The following is a 20020-nucleotide window of genomic DNA, read 5'->3' as shown; positions in this document are numbered from 1 at the left end:
ACTCCCCCCCTAATAATAATAATAGCATTTGTTAAGCGCTTACTATGTGCAAAGCACTGTTTTAAGCTCCCTCCCCACCCCGCAGAACTTGTGTATATATGTACATATTTATTATTCTATTTATTTTATTAATGATGTGTATATATCTGTAATTCTATTTATTTATATTGATGCTATTGATGCCTGTCTACCTGTTTTGCTTTGTTTTGTTGTCTGTCTCCCCTCTTCTAGACTGTGAACCCTTTGTAAAAATAATAATGTTGGTATTTGTTAAGCGCTTACTATGTGCAGAGCACTGTTCTAAGCGCTGGGGGGAGATACAGGGTAATCACATTGTCATTCATTCATTAATTCAATAGTATTTATTGAGCGCTTACTATGTGCAGAGCACTGTACTAAGCGCTTGGAATGAACAAGTCGGCAACAGATAGAGACAGTCCCTGCCGTTTGACGGGCTCACGGTCTAATCGGGGGAGACGGACAGACGAGAACGATGGCGATAAATAGAGTCAAGGGGAAGAACATCTCATAAAAACAATGGCAACTAAATAGAATCAAGGCGATGTACATTGTCCCACATGAGGCTCCCAATCTTAATTCCCATTTTACAGATGAGTTAACTGAGGGTAGGGATTGTCTCTATTTATTGCCAAGTTGTACTTTCCAAGAGGTTAGTACAGTGCTCTGCACACAGTAAGCGCTCAATAAATGCCACTGACTGAATGAATGCATACAACACGATGAATGAATTAAGACACCTTCTTCCTCAAATACAATCCACGAATTGGCACAAGTTAGAGTTAGTGCCGGAAGAAACGGCTGTGCTCATCTTCCTAGTGGTGGGTCATGACGGTAATATGAGTTTAAAGTGAAAACTGTCATTCAGAGAAACAGCATGCTGTGGTGGTTAGAGCACAGGCCTGGGAATCAGAAGGGCGTGGGTTCTAATCCCAGCTCCACCACTTGTCTACTAGGTGATCTTGGGCAAGTCACTTTAATTCTCTGGGTCTCAGTTACCTCATCTATACAATGGGGATTGAGACTGGGAGCCCCACATGGGATGGGGACTGGATCCAACTTGATTCATTCACTTGTATTTTTTGAGTTCTTAATGTGTGCAGAGCACTGTACTAAGCATTTGCCTTGTAGCGCTTAATAAAGTGCCTGGTACATAGTAAGCACCTAACAAATACCATCATTATTATTCAAGGGAGGATCTTTGAACGATCTATCCCCTAAACACGAATGTCCACGGAATCAATGGAAACTATGGTGCAATCATCCTATAATGTTAGTTTTTCGAAAGCAAAAACCTATGCTATAGGAAAACTGGGTATAACGACTTCACAATTTACCGAAATGAATCAAATCAATTGATGGATCATATTCATGATCATGATGATGATTATTAACAATCATCATCATAATAATGGCATTTGTTAAGCGCTGATGATTATTATTAGCAATCATCATCATCATAATAATGATATTATTATTAGGAGGAGCAGCGTGGCTCAGTGGAAAGAGCCCGGGCTTTGGAGTCAGAGGTCATGAGTTCGAATCCCAGCTCTGCCACTTGTCGGCTGTGTGACTGTGGGCAAGTCACTTCACTTCTCTGTGCCTCAGTTACCTCATCTGTAAAATGGGGATTAAGAGTGTGAGCCCCACGTGGGACATCCTGATTCCCCTGTGTCTACCCCAGCGCTTAGAACAGTGCTCGGCACATAGTAAGCGCTTAACAAATACCAACATTATTATTATTATTATTATATTGGTTAAGTGCTTACTGAGTCAGAGGTCATGGGTTCGAATTCCTGCTCTGCCACTTGTCAGCTGTGTGACTGTGGGCAAAGTCACTTCACTTCTCTGTGCCTCAATTACCTCATCTGTAAAATGGGGATTAACTGTGAGCCTCACGTGGGACAACCTGATTACCCTGTATCTACCCCAGCGCTTAGAACAGTGCTCTGCACATAGTAAGCGCTTAGCAAATACCAACATTATAATTATTATGGTCCCTGCCCTACATGGGGCTCAAAGTCTTAATCCTCATTTGACAGATGAGGTAACTGAGGCACAGAGAAGTGACTTGCCCAGGGTCACAGAGCAGACAGGTGGCAAAGGTAGAACCCAGGTCCTTCTGTCTTGCAGGCCCAGGCTTTTCCCACTGGGCCATGCTGTGCAGAGCACTGTACTAAGCACTTGGAAAAATACAATATAACAGTATAGCAGAGTTGGTTTACATATAACCTGCCCACAACGAACAGGGACCTGACCAAAGCGTTAACACCCCATGGTGAAAGTTAGACACAGGGAGAATACAGCTCTGTTATCATTAAGAAACACAATGGTTCATCTTGAGAATAAGTGGAAAGCTTTGTTTTCCCATGGTGTTCCAAGGTTAATAAAAACAATGGCTAAAGAACATAAAACTTCTGGGGACTCGGGAGAGAATTTCTACAGTCGGTGCAGCTGCAACGAGCACAAGCAGCGTGGCTGAGTGGAAAGAGCCCAGGCTTGGGAATCAGAGGTCATGGGTTCTAATCCTGGCTCTGCCACTTCTCAGGTGTGTGATTTTGGGCAAGTCACTTAACTTCTCTGTGCCTCGGTTACCTCATCTGGATAATGGGGATTAAAACGGTGAGGCCCACGTGGGACAACCTGATTACCTTGTATTTACCCTAGTGCTTAGAACAGTGCTTGGCACATAGTAAGCACTTAATTAATACCTTCATCATCTTGAAGGCAAAGATGTGAGAAAATAATAATAATACTAAATAAGTGTGGTATGTGTTAAGTGCTTACTATGTGACAAGCACACTGTTCTAAGCACTGGGGTGAATACAAGCAAATCAGGTTGGACATAGTCCCTGTCCCTCATGGAGCTCACAGTCTTGATCCCCATTTTATAGATGAGGTAACTGAGGCACAGAGAAGTGAAGTGACCTGCCCAAGGTCACACCGCAGACATGTGGCAGAGCCGGGATTAGAACCCAGGTCTTCTGACTCCCAGGCCGTGCTCTTTCCACTAGACCATGCGGCTTCTCATAATAATTGTGGTATTCGTTAAGTGCTTACTATGTGCCAGGCACCGTTCTAAGCGTTGAGGTAGATACGAGATAATCAGGTTGGATACATTCATTGTCCCAAGAGGGTTCACAGTCTTGATCCCTATTTTACAGGTGAGGTCTGAAGCACAGAGAAGGAAAGTGACTTGCCGGAGGTCACACAGCAGACAGTGGTGATGACAACACAGGCAGTCATTTGGTGCCCCAAGTTTGGGCTTTAACTGGTTGAACTCCAGTTCCCCCCACGCTCTTGGGCCCCCCAAAATGGGGCTGTTTCACCTTTAACACCACCCTCCGTTCCTCCCTGAGAAAGATCAAATTATGTGAAAAGGTAGTGGGCCCAGCGTCATTCAGATGATAAAAAAATCTTCTTTCCATGTCAGAGCTACCAGTCCTCTCGACTGCTTATGGTTGTTCCAGGAGCTAATTTCAAATAATTGACTAAGTGCTGAATCCAAGATGAAATAGTGCAGGGGAGGGAAAGGCAGTTCGAAAGCCAGCAGAGGTACAGAATGTTAAAAGATACAGAGAGCCAATTTGGGTAAAAATAGGCACACACTACAGATGAAGTTACTCCTAGCCACTAATAGCACCTAGGTATTTTGTTTCCTATCATCGACACTTACGTAGATATGTGAATTTTAATTTGGATTTCATTTGTGTATTCAGTTACTTCTGCTATTTTATCCTGAGATACTTGAACTCACTTCCGGTCTTATCCACCTCCACCCACTATTTGGAAAGTTGTCCTTCTCCCCGCTTTAAATTGTAGCTCCTTGAGGGCAGGGAACTTGGATCTTCTTGCTTCTTTATTCATTCATTTATTCATTCGATCGTATTTATTGAGCGCTTACTGTATGCAGAGCGCTGTACTAAGCTCTTGGAAAGTACAATACAGCAATGAAGACAGACGATCCCTTCCCACAACGGGCTTACAGTCTAGAGGGGAGAAGACAGGCATCAAAACAAGTAAACAGGCATCAATATAAATAAATAGAATTATAGATATATACATAAGTGCTGTGGGATGGGGGGGAGACCAAAGGGACCGGGTCAAGGTGACGCAGAAGGGAGGGGGAGCTGAGGAAAAGGGGGCTTATTGTGGTCAGGGAATGCGTCTGTTTATTGCTGTAATGGACTCTCCCAAGTGCTTAGTACAGTGCTCTCCGTAGAGTAAGCGCTCAATAAATGTGACTGAATTTTGTACTCTCCCCAGAGTTTACTACAGTGGTTCACACTTGGTAGTAGTAGGAGAAGCAGCGTGGCTCAGTGGAAAGAGCTCGGGCTTTGGAGTCAGAGGTCATGGGTTCGACTTCTGGCTCTGCCACTTGTCAGCTGTGGGACTGTGGGCAAGTCACTTCACTTCTCTGTGCCTCAGTTCCCTCATCTGTAAAATGGGGATTAAGACTGTGAGCCCCACGTGGGACAACCTGATTCCCCTGTGTCTTCCCCAGCGCTTAGAACAGTGCTCTGCACCTAGTAAGCGCTTAACAAATACCAACATTATTGTTATTAGTGGGTGCTCAAAAAATACCGCTGATTAGGGATTCTAAGCTTTTTGGTAGAAAGATCTAGATATTACCTTGGTCCAAGTTTTATGGGAACCTAAAGGATCTGAAGTGACAGATTTTTCAAAAACCCAGAGTTGTACTGTTAGTGACTAAAACCAGAGGACCAGACTGTTCTGAATTCCAAGTCTGCCGGTAATAAATTTACGATGACAGTTATTCAAATTAGAGACTACACTAAAAAGAGTCATCAGTTGGTCACATCGAGCAGAAGGGATTTTCTCTTCACGCCACTATTCCAACTGGCCTTTCTGTTGACTGAGATGTGCAGTTTCCGATTAATAAGGAGCAGTAGGAAAGTGGTGGTGGTTCCTGAAAGCCAGGGACTACCATAAATTATTAACTGGCTGATTCTGGGATTGATTAGACTGGTTTCTGGCTTCTCCTCCCCAGCTGTTGCCTTTAGGCCATTTCATGGCTCATTAGCCCCCCTGACCTGAGAGCAGGAAGGGCACGGAAGAAGCCGAAACTCCAATCAATCAGCTCGACTTCTTATTAGCAACTCTGATACAGGCTTGATAGTGGAGGAGGCAAAATTGGCTTGGAGGAGGGGGAATGGCACCGCAAGAATGTCCGTTATCCATTCTGTCTTCCCATCGGCCCAGATGGACAAGAGTTCCCCATTCCAACAAAACTCTGCTGGCAAGTGGGCTCCATCAGTCAGTCAAAGCTCAAGAGATGGTTTCTCTCAAGGATCTCACTAGAGGTAGCATTTAGTTCAGTGCTCTGCACAGAGTGAGCACTCAGTAAATACCAATGACAGTGATAGGAAGGTCGGTCAGTCAATCATATTTATTGAGTGCTAATTGTGCATTCATTCATTCAACAGTATTTATTGAGTGCTTCCTATGTGCAGAGCACTGTACTGAGCACTTGGAATGTACAAATCGGTAACAGATAGAGACAGTCCCTGCCCTTTGACGGCTTACGGTCTAATCGGGGGAGACGGACAGACAAGAACAATGGCGATAAATAGAATCAAGGGCAATAAATAGAATCAAGGGCAATAAATAGAGCACTGTACTAAGCGCTTGGGAGAGTACAAGAGAACAATAAACGGACACATTCCCTGCCCACAACGAGCTTACAGTCTAGAGGGGGAGATGACATTAATAATAACCACTAATTATAATTAATCAAAATGACAGATAGGAACCTAAGTGGTGTGGGGCTGGGAGGGGGGATGAATAAAGGGAACGAGTCAGGGAGACACAGAAGGGAGTGGGAAGAGAGGAAGAAGGGCTCAGATTATTTTTTTATGGTATTTGTTAAGTGCTTACTATAATAACAGTAACAGTAATTGTGGTATTTGTTAAGCGCTTACTGTGTGCCAGGCACTGTACTAAGCGCTGGGTTGGATACAAGCAAATCAGGTTAGACACAGTCCCTGTCCCACCTGAGGCTCACAGTCTTAATCCCTATTTTACAGATGAGGTAACTGAGGCACAGAGAAGTGAAGTGACTTGCCACGCAGCAGGCAAGTGGAAGACCCGGGATTAATAACAATAATAATAATAATAATGTTGGTATTTGTTAAGCGCTTACTATGTGCAGAGCACTGTTCTAAGCGCTGGGGTAGACACAGGGGAATCAGGTCGTCCCACGTGGGGCTCACAGTCTTAATCCCCATTTTACAGATGAGGGAACTGAGGCACAGAGAAGTGAAGTGACTTGCCCACAGTCACACAGCCGACAAGTGGCAGAGCTGGGATTCGAACTCATGAGCCCTGACTCCAAAGGCCGGGCTCTTTCCCCTGCGCCACGCTGCGTCTCCCAGGCCCTGTCCTAAGTTCTGGGCTCAATACAAGCCAATCAGATTGGAAACCGTCCTTGTCCCACATGGGGCTCACGGTCTTAATCGCCATAGTACAGATGAGGTAACTGAGGCACAGAAAAGTGAAGTGACTTGCCCAAGGTCACACTGCAAGCACGTGGCAGAGCTGGGATTAGAACCCAGGTCCTTCTGCCTCCCAGACCTGTGCTCTAACCACTAGTCCATGTTGCTTGATGGTCTGTGTTCCCAGCCTAGCCCAACCAATGAGCTCTGAGGGAGCCTAGGCTTAGTTTAGCTTCCCTCTGGATGTTTCTCCAGAGCTAGAACACTTTCAGTTCTCCCTCAAGGACTCTGCGGGTTAGTATCAACTACTTGAAGTGCTTCGTACAAGAAGTCTGCTAGGACACAAAGAAGGCTTGAAAACACCACTTCCATACTCAGCCTAGATGAGTAACAATTCCCATTCTCTCCATGCAAACAGCTACGTTGTTAAGCCAAGCACTTAACCTATCCCGCCTCGATGACTGCATCGACCTCCCCGCTGACCTCCCAGCCTCCTGTTTCTCCCCACTTCAGTCCATACGTCATTCTGCTTCCCGGATGATTTTTCTACAGAAACCTTCGGGCCATGTTTTTCTCACCCCTCGGGAAACTCCAGTGGTTGCCCATTCATCTCCACAACAAACAGAAACTCCTCACCATTGGCTTTAAAGCACTCGATCACCTTGCCCCCTCCTACCTCACCTCGCTCCTCTCCTTCTACAACCCAGCTCGCAAATTTAGCTCCTCTAATGCCAACTTTACTCACTGTACCTCCACCTCATCTATCTCTTCGCCACCTTCTCGCCCATGTCCTGCATGTGGCCTGGAATGCCCTCCCTCTTCATATCCGACACTCTCCCCACCTTCGGAGACCTATGAAAAGCACATTTTCCCCGACTGAGCCCTCATTTTCTCTTCTCCCACGCCTTCTTCTGCATCATACTGGCACTAGGATTTGCACCCTTTATTCATCCTGCCCTCAGCCCCATCTCACTTATGTACATCTTTGTAATTTAATTTATTTATTAATATTAAGGTCTGCCTCCTCCTCCTGACTGTGAGTTTACTGAGAGCAGGGAATGTGTTTACGAGAAGCAGCGTGGCTTAGTGGAAAAAGCACGGGTTTGGAAGTCGGAGGTCTTGGGTTCTAAACCTGACTCTGCCACTTGTCAGCTGTGTGACTGTGGGCAAGTCACTTAACTTCTCTGTGCCTCAGTTCCCTCATCTGTAAAATGGGGATGAAGACTGTGAGCCTCACGCGGGGCACCCTGATTACCCTGTGTGTACCCCAGCGCTTAGAACACTGCTCTGCACATAGTAAGCGCTTAACAAATACCATTATTATTATGATGATGATGATGATGATGTATTAAGCACTGTTTTAAGCACTGTTTTTAAGCACTGGGGTAGGAGCAAATTAATCAGGTTGGATACAATGCCTGTCCCATAAAGTACTCAAAGTCATAGTAATAATAACAATAATAATAATAATGTTGGTATTTGTTAAGCGCTTACTATGTGCCGAGCACTGTTCTAAGCACTGGGGTAGACACGGGAATCAGGTTGTCCCACGTGGGGCTCACAGTCTTAATCCCCATTTTACAGATGAGGTAACCGAGGCACAGAGAAGTTAAGTGACTTGCCCAAAGTCACACAGCTGACAAGTGGCCGAGCTGGGATTCGAACCCATGAACTCTGACTCCAGAGCCCGTGCTCTTTCCACTGAGCCACGCTGCTTAGACACTTATTATGAGCCAGGCACTGTTCTAAGCGCTGGGAGAGATACAAGCTAATCAGGTGGGATATAATCCCTGTCCCACATGGGGCTCACAGTCTTAATCCCCATTTTACAGATGAGGGAACTGAGGTCCAGAGAAGTGAAGTAACTTGCCCAAGGCCACACAGTCTATAAGTAAAAGAGCTGGGATTAGAACCCAGTTTCTTCTGACTCCTAGGCCAAGGCTCTGTCCATTAGGCCACACTGCTTCTCGTGGAAGTAGGAAGGAGAACAGGCTGTGAATCCCCATTTTACAGATAAGAAAACAAAGGCACAGAGAGGTTAAATTGACTTGCCCTAGGTCACACCATAAGCAACCGGCAGACTCTGCGTTAGAACCCAGGTCCTCTGACTTTCAGGCTCTTTCCATTAGGCTACACTGCCCTATCCAGGTAGCCTTTGGGTCAGGGCCGTGCTCCCACACTGTGATGTCCATGGTTCAAATCCCCTTCTTGTACCAGCTGGAGAAGCAGCATGGCTCAGTGGAAAGATCCCGGGCTTGGGAGTCTGAGGTCGTGGGTGCTAATCCCAGCTCCGCCCCTTGTCTGGGCAAGTCACTTAGCTTCTCTGGGCCTCAGTTACCTCATCTGTAAAATGGGGATTAAGACTGTGAGCCCCATGGGGGACAACCTAATTATCTTGTATCTACCCCAGCGCTTAGAACGGTGCTTGGCACCGTGGTATAATAAAAAATACCATCATTATCGTCATCATCATCAACTTCAGACAACTTACTGCACCTCGATCTCATCTAGCTCGCCGTCAACCCTTCCCTTACGCCCTGCCTCTGATCTGGAACATATCTGACAGACAGTGACTCTTCTGCTTCAAAGCCTGATTGAAGGCCCATCTCCTCCAAGAGGCCTTCCCTGACTAAGCCCCCCTGCCCCTTTCCTCTTCTCCCACTCCCTCTGCGTCCCCCTTGCCCTCAGATTTGGTCCTTTTATTCACCCCTCCCTCAGCCCCACAGCACTTCCGTACATAACCGTGATTTATTCATTTCTATTCATGTTTTGTCTCCCCTCTCTACATACTGTAAGCTCATCGTGGGCAGGGAATGTGTCTACCAAGTCTGTTATATCTCCTAAGCGCTGGTACAGTGCTCTGCACACAGTAAGCACTCAATAAATGTGATTGATTGATTGATCCCTGTCAAGGTGAAGGGATTGGGAAACCCCTCATCCCCTGAGGGTGGGGCCCTCTGACAAGTAGCATCCATTTCACTCCTAAATCCAGCAGCCCTGGAGTCCTCTTGGGGAAGAGGGATCATTCAGTCATTCAATCATATTTATTGAGTGCTTGCTGTGTGCACAGCACTGTACTAAGCACTTGGCAAGTACAATACAACATTAAACGGTGAGGAATCGGAGGTCGTGGGTTCTAATCCCGGCTCCGCCACCTGTCTTCTGTGTGACTTTGGGCAAGCCGTTTAGACTGTGAGCCCGTCATTGGGCGGGGATTGTCTCTGTTGCCAAATTGTACATTCCAAGCACTTAGTACTGTGCTCTGCACATAGCAAGCGCTCAATAAGTACTACTGAAAGAAAGTCACTTAACGTCTCGCTGCCTCAGTTACTTCATCTCTAAAATGGGGATCAAGACTGTGAGCCTCACGTCGGACAACCTGATTACCATGTATCTCCCCCAGCGCTTAAAACAGTGCCCGGCACATAGTAAGCGCTTAACAAATACCAACATTATTATGATTGTTATTCCCCGTCCACCACGAGCTCACAGTCCACAGTGGGGGAGGCAGACGTCAATACAAATAAATAAAACGAGAGATACGTACATAAGTGCTTTGGGGCTGGGACGGGGGAAGAGCAAAGGGACAAGAAATTGGGTTGGACGCGGTCCCTGCTGCACGAGGGACTAGTGAAACATACCCAGGGCCTCCCTACCCCATCTTTAGCTGGTTGTCTCTCTCGGGGCTATTTATTGGACATCTGTTCCCAGAATCCTCTCTGTTTTCCTGGAGATGGTACATGCTAATGAACCGCTGCACCGTCACACCCCTCTCCTCTCCTCTTGGCAAAAGGCAGTGAGCAGGTGGAGCCTGTCACTCCCCCGCTGAGGCAGAGGGATCGACGAGGCCTGGGACTTGGAGGGCTTTGCTTGGTGGACAAGGCCTAGGCCTCTGGCCAATGCCAGTCACTGGGAGGCAGGAGATCCCTGCCACCTGCCACTGATTTTAAACTTGGGGTCCTCCCCAATCCGTACCCCCTTCTGAGGGGATTCAGAAGGAGTCCTCCTTCTTTCTTTATAAGCGCTTACGAAGTATCAAACGCTAAGTGCTGGGGGAGGTACATGCTGATTAGGTCAGACACAGGCCCTGTCCCTCGTGGGGTTCACATTCTAAGCAGGAGGGAGAATAATAATGATGATAATAATGGCATTTGTTAAGCGCTCACTATGTGCCAAGCACTGTTCTAAGCGTTGAGGGAAATACAAAGTGATCAGGTTGTCCCAGGTGTCCCCGTCTTAATCCCCATTTTACAGATGAGGTAACTGAGGCACGGAGAAGTGAAGTGACTTGCCCATAGTTACGCAGCTGACAGGTGGCGGAGCCGGGATTAGAACCCATGACCTCTGACTCCCAAGCCGGGGCTCTTTCTACTAAGCCACACTGCTCCTCTATAACAGCCCTCCCTCCTCTCCCAAGAGCTCAGCAGAGCGCTCTGCAAACAGGAAGCGCTCAACAAATTCCACTCACTGATTGAGCGACGGGTCGTCTCACCGAACGGAGTTTATAGAGTAGCTATAGAGCGGTTCCAGAGCCTCATTCCCCAACTCAGCCCATGGGCTAGCTATTCCCCATACTGTTTGGGCTGACTAGGGATGAGGACAGCTTGCCCTCTCGGGGTTCTGGGGCCACCTCTGCCCCAGCTCTGAGCCCGATGAAGACGAGAAGAAATTTACACCACCGAGAAGCAGTGTGGCCTAATGGCTAGAGCCCAGGCCTGGAAGTCAGAAGGATTTGGGTTCTAATCCCACCTCTGCCACTTTGCTGTGTGACCATGGGCAAGTCACTATCGTGGCTCACTGGAAAGAGCACGGGCTTTGGAGTCAGAGGTCATGGGTTCGAACCCTGGCTCTGCCACTTGCCAGCTGTGTGACTTTGGGCAAGTCACTTAACTTCTCGGTGCCTCAGTTCCCTCATCTGTAAAATGGGGATTAAGACTGTGAGCCCCACGTGGGACAACCTGATTCCCCTGTGTCTACCCCAACGCTTAGAACAGTGCTCGGCACATAGTAAGCGCTTAACAAATACCAACATTATTATTATACTTTTTTGTGTCTCGGTTCCCTCATCTGTAAAATGGGAATTAAGAGGGTGAGACCCATGTGGGTCATGGACTGTGTCCAACCTGATCAGTTTATATCTTTGCCAGTTTCTGGCACATGCTAAGAGCTTAACAGATACTATTAAAAAAAAAAACTGCAGCAGCACAGGAGGAAAAGATGGGTGCATCAGGGGATATGTACATATCTGCAACCAGTCTCCTCTGAGGACTCCTCCTCTGCCTCCCACCCCCTAACTGGGGGGGTCTCTCAAGGTTCAGTTCTCCGTTCCCTTCTATTCTCCATTTACACGCATTCCCTTGGAGAACTCATTCACTCTCATGGTTTCAACTACCAGTTTTACGCAGATGACACCCAAATCTATATCTCCAGCCTTGATCTCTCTCTCTCTCTCCATTCTCAGAACTCCTCCTGCCTTCAAGCCATCTCTACCTGTATGTCTTCCCGTCACCTCAAGTTTAACGTGTCCAAAACAGAGCTCCTTATCTTCCCACCCAAACTCTGTCGTCCCTGTGACTTTCCCATCGCTATAGATGGCACCACCATCCTTCCTGTCTCCCAAGCTCGTAACCTTGGTGTTATCCGTGACTCCTCTCTCTCGTTCAACCCACATATTCAATCCATCTCCAAATCCTGTAAGTCCCAACTTCACAACATCGCTAAAATCTGCCCTTTCCTCCCCATCCATACTGCCTCCATTCATCTTATCCCACCTGGATGACTGCATCAGCCTTCTTGCTGGCCTCCCAGCCTCCTGTCTTTTCCCACTTCAGTGCATACTTCGGTCGGTTGCCCGGATCTTTTTTCTACAAAAACGCTCTGGACACATCACCCCGCTCCTCAAAAAACTCCAGTTCTTGCCCATCCACCTCCGTGTCGAACAAAAATTCCTCTCCATTGACTTTAAAGCGACTCCATCACCTAGCTCCCTCCTACCTCCTTCTACAACCCAGACGGCACACTTCACTCCTCTAATGCTAACCTTCTCACTGTACCTCAATCTCATCTATCTCGCTGCAGACCTCTCACCCATGTCCTACCTCTGGCCTGGAATGTCCTCCCTCTTAATATCCGACAGACAATGACTCTCTCCCTCTCCAAAGCCTTATTGAAGACACGGCTCCTTCAAAAGGCCTTCGCTGATTAAGCTCTTCTTTTCTTTTCTCTCACTCCCTTCCGCGTTGCCCTGACCTGCTCCCTTTGCTCTTCCCCCCTCCCAGTTCCACAGCACTTATGGACAAAGCTGTCATTTCATTTATCCGTTTGCTCTTCATCCCTCCTGCCCCAAAGCATTTATGTACATATCTGTCATTTTAATTATTTATATTGATGTCTGTCTCCCCAACTCTAGCCTGCGAGCTCATTGTGGGCAGGGAATGTCACTGTTTATTGCTGTGATGTACTTTCCCAAGTGCTTAGCTCAGTGCTCTGCGTACAGTAGAGCCACTTGTCAGCTGTGTGACTGTGGGCAAGTCACTTCACTTCTCTGTGCCTCAGTTCCCTCATCTGTAAAATGGGGATTAAGACTGTGAGCCCCACATGGGACAACCTGATTACCCTGTGTCTACCCCAGCGCTTAGAACAGTGCTCGGCCACATAGTAAGCGCTTAACAAATACCAACATTATTATTATTATTACAGTAAGCACTCAGTAAATATGATTGAATGAATGATGGTGAGAAACTCTTCTATCCTCTGTCCCTTTCCTACTGTCCCCCTCCAGCTCTCTTCCTTCTCCTTGGCTTTCCCTCACCTTCACAGCCTCTTTTCCCTTCCTCTCCCTCCTCTTCAACGCTCAGCCCCAATCAAACATATTTATTGAGTGTTTACTGTGTGTAGAGCACTCTACTAAATGTTTGGCTGGATAAAATATAACAGAGCTGGTAGACACATTCCCTGTCCACAGCAAGATTATGGGGTAGAAGAAAATGATATTTATTAAGCACTAACTATATGCCAGGCACTGTATTAAGTGCTGGGTAGATATGCTGGGTTAGATGCAGGGTAATCAGTTTGTACAACATCCATGTCCTACCCAGAGCTCACAGCCTTAATCCCCATTTTTCAGACGAGGGAACGGAGGCACAGAGAAGTTAAGTGACTTGCCCAAGGTCACAGAGCAGACAAGTGGTGGATCTGGGATTAGAAACCGGGTCTTCCCGACTCCCACAACTGGGCTCTATCCACTAGGTCACGCTTCTTCTCAAGTTCATCCCCTTGCTTAAAATGAATAAATCTAAGATATCGAAAGTCTGCTTAAAGGGTTGTTTTAATTTCACAATTTAAAATATAAACTGCCCTTTTTCAACTTGCTTACATGGTCAAAGAAAGGCAAGCTTTACCACAGACTTCTTAAGGTTAAGATGTGTCTAGAAGGAACATGGTGTAATGGACTGACCTTGGGCCAGTCACTTAAATTCTCTGTGCCTCAGTTACCTCATCTGTGAAAAATGAGGATTAAGACTGTGAGTCCATTATGGGACAGGGACTATGTCCAACCTGGTTAACTTGTATCTAGCCCGGCGCTTAAAACAATGCTTGGCACATAGTAAGCACTTAACAAGTACTATTATTTATATTGATGCTATTAATGCCTGCTACTTGTTTTGTTTTGTTGTCTGTCTCCCCACTTCTAAAGTGTGAGCCCATCATTGGCCAGAGATTGTCTCTATTTGCTGCCGAATTGTACTTTACAAGCGCTTAGTACAGTGCTCTGCACCCAGTAAGCGCTCAGTAAATACGATTGAATGAATGAATGAATTACTGTAAAAGATGTCCATGTCAATGAACCAATCTTTAGGCCTGTTAGATTTAGACCTTGGAAATAGGGACTAGCTAGTTACCCAGTTGAAATAACCAATTGGGTAACTCATTTTTTCAATCCAATAATCCATCGATAGACATTATTTATTGAGCACTCAGTGCAGAACACTGCACCAAGCACTGGGGGAGTCCAATCCAACAGAGTGTGTAGACAGGCTCCCTGCCACAAAGAGTTCGCAGTGGGGGGTGGGTGACAGACTTTACTATAAATAAATCACCGAAAGACAAATCCCTAAAGTACTGTGGGTCTGAGGGTACATCCCAAGCGTGGCTTAGTGGAAAGAGCCTGGGCTTCGGAGTCAGAGGTCATGGGTTCGACTCCCAGCTCTGCCACTCGTCAGCTGGGTGACTGTGAACAAGTCACTTAACTTCTCTGTGCCTCAGTTACCTCATCTGTAAAATGGGGATTAACTGTGAGCCTCATGTGGGACAACCTGATTACCCTGTATCTCCCCCAGCGCTCAGAATAGTGTTGGGCACATAGTAAGCGCTTAACAAATACCAACATTATTATTAGTATCCCAAGTGCCCAAAGGGTACAGCTTTTTCTACAGAGTTTTCTATACGGGTGGGGAAGGATGAAGAAAAAAACAGCAGCAGAGAAAGGAGTTCAAAACATTTTGAATCTAGGTGAGAATGCCTTCCTATTCAACCTCAGAAAGTATTGACTGTAAAACCGAACCCCCAGCAGGTAGGTGTAGGACAAAGAGAGATCTGATTTACAGTCAGACAATGGTGGTATCGCACCCTCAGACAAGGCTGAGGAGAAGTTTCAGTTCACAAAGGGCAGAATGAAGAGCACAGCGGGAGCTGGAACAAGGAAAGAGAACAAAAGAAAACAAATATGCCCACTGCCTGCGAATCTTACTTTAAAGATACAGAGAACATGATCGTATATCCTGGTTATCTTCAGTTTAAGAACATAACCTCTGCTTTCAAGAAAGAGGAAGTTGGTGCCAATACCTACGAAATGTTGAAGTGAATTGCCTTGATTATTTAAGGTTACAACCTTGGATAACAGGCATTACGCTCTTTTAACTTCCTTGAAGATGCACGCGCCTGCTTGGGATTTGTATTCAGATTTCTTCCGGAGAAACTACTAGATCCAGAAGAACAGCCTCGGATGTACAGTATAACCCACGCATAGTCCTTTCTTTGGTGTCACCAAAACTACTTTCACCTAAGGTGAACCAGGCAACCTGGGTAAATTAAAGTTCAATTTCTCCATCCCACTTTAAAACATTATCGACTACAGATAACTCTGAAAAATCTTCAGCTTCATTTCCAGAAGCATAATTGCACATCAGAGAAGGTCCTTATTTACCTCCAAAGGAAAAATAAAAATCATCCTTGGTTTGGGGTTCAGATAAAGATATATATAATAATAATTATTATTATAGTATTTGTTAAGCGCTTCCTATGTGCCAGGCACTGTTCTAAGCACTGGATATATATATGTCCAGTGGATGTATGTGTATGTGTAGACACATACACATATATACATAATATAATAAACAAATCTGTATAGATATGTACATATAGAGATATGTATATTCTCTCCCTATATATATACACATCGATGAATATCGCAACTTTGTAGACTTCTAAAACATAATTACATACATCTCTTTGCACCAGATTTATTAACTGCTACTCAGGGTTATTACAGTGTTTTTTTTTTCCCTGTAATTTGTAATTCAACACCAAGCTTCTAAAGTTCCCCATCAATTTTCATGTAAAAATGCAGCTATATTGGCTCGGCTCGCCAAATCCGGAAACAGAAAAATGATTTAAAAACCAAATGATCCTAAAACTGGAACCTCTCACCAGTTCCCAATCACTCAACCTCTTTGGGATTCTGGCTAAAGAAAGATTCTGCTCTGTAACGAAGAAAGGAGGACGAAATCATAACAAGAAAGAGAAAGAGAAAGGAAGACGACTGCACCCAGGTTCTGTAGCCCGCCCGGCTTTTTCTAGTCGCCCCCCCGTCTGGCGATGAGCGTTTTGTTTGTTTTTTCTTTTTTCCCCTCTGATACCCTCCATGCAGCCATCGTTCATCGGCAGCATCAGGGGATAACGTGCAGGATTGTAAATGAAAAATGTCCACGTCTAGTAGGCAGGCAGGCAAAGGGAAAACAGCTGTCAGTTTCGGGGACTCCTTGCTAAAACACGGTTTCAGGTTTCTGCCTGTGTGTCCTCTCAACCCATCGGTCTCTTACTCCCCCCTCATCCCAAATCCCTCCATCCATCTCCCTCCTGAAATAAATGCGGATCCCAGAAAGAGCCAAACCACAACCCCGACAATCCCTTCGAGATACTCACAAGGGTGGAGAATTCCTACACATGCTGCTCCATTTTCTGGTTTTGCAAAAGATGGAAGGCGAATAGACAGGCTTTGCCGGAGGAAGAAAAAAGGGGGGCATCGCATCCCCGCACTGGTCCAGCCCACCGCAGAGGAGCCCCGCACGCTCCTGACGTCACGGATTCATGAATGGATGCGGACCGGCCTGCTTTAGGATTCCGCCCAGACCTCGCCGGGCTGTGTGGCCTGCAAGAGAGAAATAAAAGAAGGGGTGTCTGGGGGGACCGGAGGCTGGCCAATGGGCACGGGCCAGCCGGGGCCTGCCTTCTTGGACGAGGGATCTGGTCACAGAGCAAACAGAGCTCGCCAATCCGGTTATCGGCCCCCGTCTCTCCTGGGGTTTGACAGGAGCCAGAGCCTCGGGAAGGGTTTTGTTTCATTCGATCATTCGATCTTATGCTTACTGGGTGTGGAGGACTGTGCTAAGCGCTTGGGAGAGGACCATCTCTAGGCCGTGAGCTCGCTGGGGGCCGGGAATGTGTCCGGCTGTTGTTGCATTGTCCTCTCCCAAGAGCTCGGTACAAAGCACTCAATAAATACCACTGAATGAATACAACGATAGACACGTGCCCTGCCCACAACGAGCTTATAGTCCAGCTTCAGGGGGAGCTGTGTGTGTGTGTGTCTGTTCACGTGTGTAACACGCGAGTCATTATTTATATTACTATCTGTCTCCCCCTCTGGCCTGTAAGCTCATCGTGAGCATTCATTCATTCATTCAATAGTCTTTCTGGGGCGCTTACTATGTGCGGAGCACTGTACTAAGCGCTTGGGATGTACAGATCGGTAACAGATAGAGACAGTCCCTGCCCTTTGAGGGGCTTACAGTCTAATCCGGGGAGACAGACAGACAAGAACAGACAGACAGGCAATAAATAGAATCAAGGGGATGAACATCTCATTAAAACAATAGCAAATAAATAGAATCAAGGCGATGTACATCTCATTAGCAAAATAAATAGGGAAAAAATATATATATACAGTTGAGCGGACGAGTACAGCACTGAGGGGAGGGGAAGGGAGAGGGAGAGGAGCAGAGGGAAAGGGGGAAAAGAGGGCTTAGCTGAGGAGAGGTGAAGGGGGGGTAGAGGGGGAGCAGAGGGAGAAGAGGGAAATACCAACATTATTAAAAGGGGAACTCAGTCTGGGAAGGCCTCTTGGAGGAGGTGAGCTTTAAGTAGGGTTTTGAAGAGGGGAAGAGAATCAGTTTGGCGGAGGTGAGGAGGGAGGGCGTTCCGGGACCGCGGGAGGACGTGGCCCGGGGGTCGACGGCGGGATAGGCGAGACCGGGGGACGGTGAGGAGGTGGGCGGCGGAGGAGCGGAGCGTGCGGGGTGGGCGGTGGAAAGAGAGAAGAGAGGAGAGGTAGGAGGGAGCAAGGGGATGGACAGCCTCGAAGCCCAGAGTGAGAAGTTTTTGTTTTGTGCGGAGGTCGATGGGCAACCACTGGAGGTGTTTAAGAAAGGGAGGGACACGCCCAGAGCGTTTCTGCAGGAAGATGAGCCGGGCAGCGGAGTGAAGAATAGACTGGAGCGGGGAGAGACAGGAGGAAGGGAGATCAGAGAGGAGGCTGAGGCAGTAATCCAGTTGGGATATTAGGAGAGCTTGTACCAGCACGGTAGCTGTTTGGGTGGAGAGGAAAGGGCCGATCTTGGTGATGTTATAAAGGTGAGACTGGCAGGTCTCGGTAACGGATCGGATGTGTGGGGTGAACGAGAGAGCCGAGTCAAAGGTGACACCGAGGTCGCGGGCCCGAGAGACGGGAAGGATGGTCGTACCGTCCACGGTGATAGGGAAGTCAGGGAGAGGATGGGGCTTGGGAGGGAAGATGAGGAGCTCACTTTTGGTCACGTTGAGTTTTAGTTGGCGGGCAGACATCCAGGTGGAGATGTCCCGGAGGCAGGAGGAGATACAGGCCTGAAGGGAGGGGGAGAGGACGGGGGCGGAGATGTAGATCTGCGTGTCATCTGCATAGAGATGATAGTTGAAGCCGTGAGAGCGGATGAGCTCACCGAGGGAGTGAGTGTAGATGGAGAACAGAAGAGGGCCGAGAACTGACCCTTAAGGAACCCCAACAGTTAGAGGATGGGAGGGGGAGGGGGAGCAGGGAATATGTCAGTTTATGGTACAGTGGTCTGCACACAGTAAGCGCTCAATGAATACTATTGGTTAATTGATAGACTGTATGTATCTACCAACTCTGTTATACTGTACTCATCATGGCTCAGTGGCAAAAGCTCGGGCTTGGGAGTCAGAGGACACGGGTTCTAATCCTTGCTCCGCCACTTGTCAGCTGTGTGACTTAGGGCAAGTCGCTTCTCTGTGCCTCAGTTACCTCATCTATAAAATGGGGATTAAGACTGCGAGCCCCATGTGGGACAACCTGATTATCTTGTATGCCCCCCAGTGCTTAGTACACTGCTTTGCACATCGTAAGCACTTAACAAATACCATCATCATTATTATCATTATTATTATTACTCTCCCCAAGCACTTAATACAATGCTCTGCATATGGTAAGCGCTCATTAAATACCATTGGTTGATTAATAGACTGTACATGTCTGTCTACTAAATCTGTTATATTGCACTCTCCCCAAGCGCTTAGTACAGTGCTCTGCACACAGTAAGTGCTCAGTAAATGCCATTGTTTGATTGATAGATTGTACGTGTCAACTAACTCTGTTATACTCTCCCCAGCGCTTAGTACAATGCTCTGCACACTATAAGCATTCAGTAAATTTCACCAGTTGATTGATATACTGTGCGTATCTACTACCTCTTGGACTCTCCCAAGCGTTTAGTACAGTGCTCTGCACACAGTGAGCACTCAGTAGATACGATCGAATGAATGAATGAATAAGTTGAGCTCGATGATCGTACCGAAACCCTGATTGTTGTTAATGAAAGAAGGGGCAGGAAAATCATTTGGATGAAAAAAATCAAGATCATCAGGTCCCACATGGGGCTTGCAGTCTAGGTAGCCGGGAGGAGAGGTACTGAATCCCCATTTGGCAGATGAGGGAACTGAGTCACAGAGAATCATTCATTTATTCATTCAATCGTATTTATCGGGCACTTACTATGTGCAGAGCACTATACTGAGCTGGAGAGAGTACAACAATAAGCAGACACATTTCCTGCCCACAGTGAACTTACAGTGTAGAGGGGGAGATAGACATCAATATAAATAAATGACAGATATGTACATAAGTGCTGTGGTGCTGGGGGGTGGGGAGATAATAATAATAATGTTGGTATTTGTTAAGCGCTTACTATGTGCAGAGCACTGTTCTAAGCGCTGGG

At 46.8% G+C, this 20020-nt stretch overlaps 1 protein-coding gene across 4 annotated transcripts in view; it reads right to left on the bottom strand.

The window, feature by feature from the left end:
• The window catches only part of MAP3K13 (mitogen-activated protein kinase kinase kinase 13), a 244792-nt gene that overhangs the window by 108752 nt on the left and 116020 nt on the right, over positions 1–20020 (bottom strand). For all 4 annotated transcript variants that reach the window (XM_029065954.2, XM_029065946.2, XM_029065960.1 and 1 more), the window contains one exon: positions 16677–16902. The gene's annotated coding sequence lies outside the window, so the exon portion shown is untranslated. The remainder of the gene's footprint in view (positions 1–16676; positions 16903–20020) is intronic.

Source organism: Ornithorhynchus anatinus, chromosome 1 (genome assembly GCF_004115215.2).
Source record: "Ornithorhynchus anatinus isolate Pmale09 chromosome 1, mOrnAna1.pri.v4, whole genome shotgun sequence".
NCBI classification, from domain to species: domain Eukaryota; kingdom Metazoa; phylum Chordata; class Mammalia; order Monotremata; family Ornithorhynchidae; genus Ornithorhynchus; species Ornithorhynchus anatinus.
Note: the sequence above shows the minus strand (reverse complement) of the source record. Positions and strands in the feature narration are given on the sequence as shown.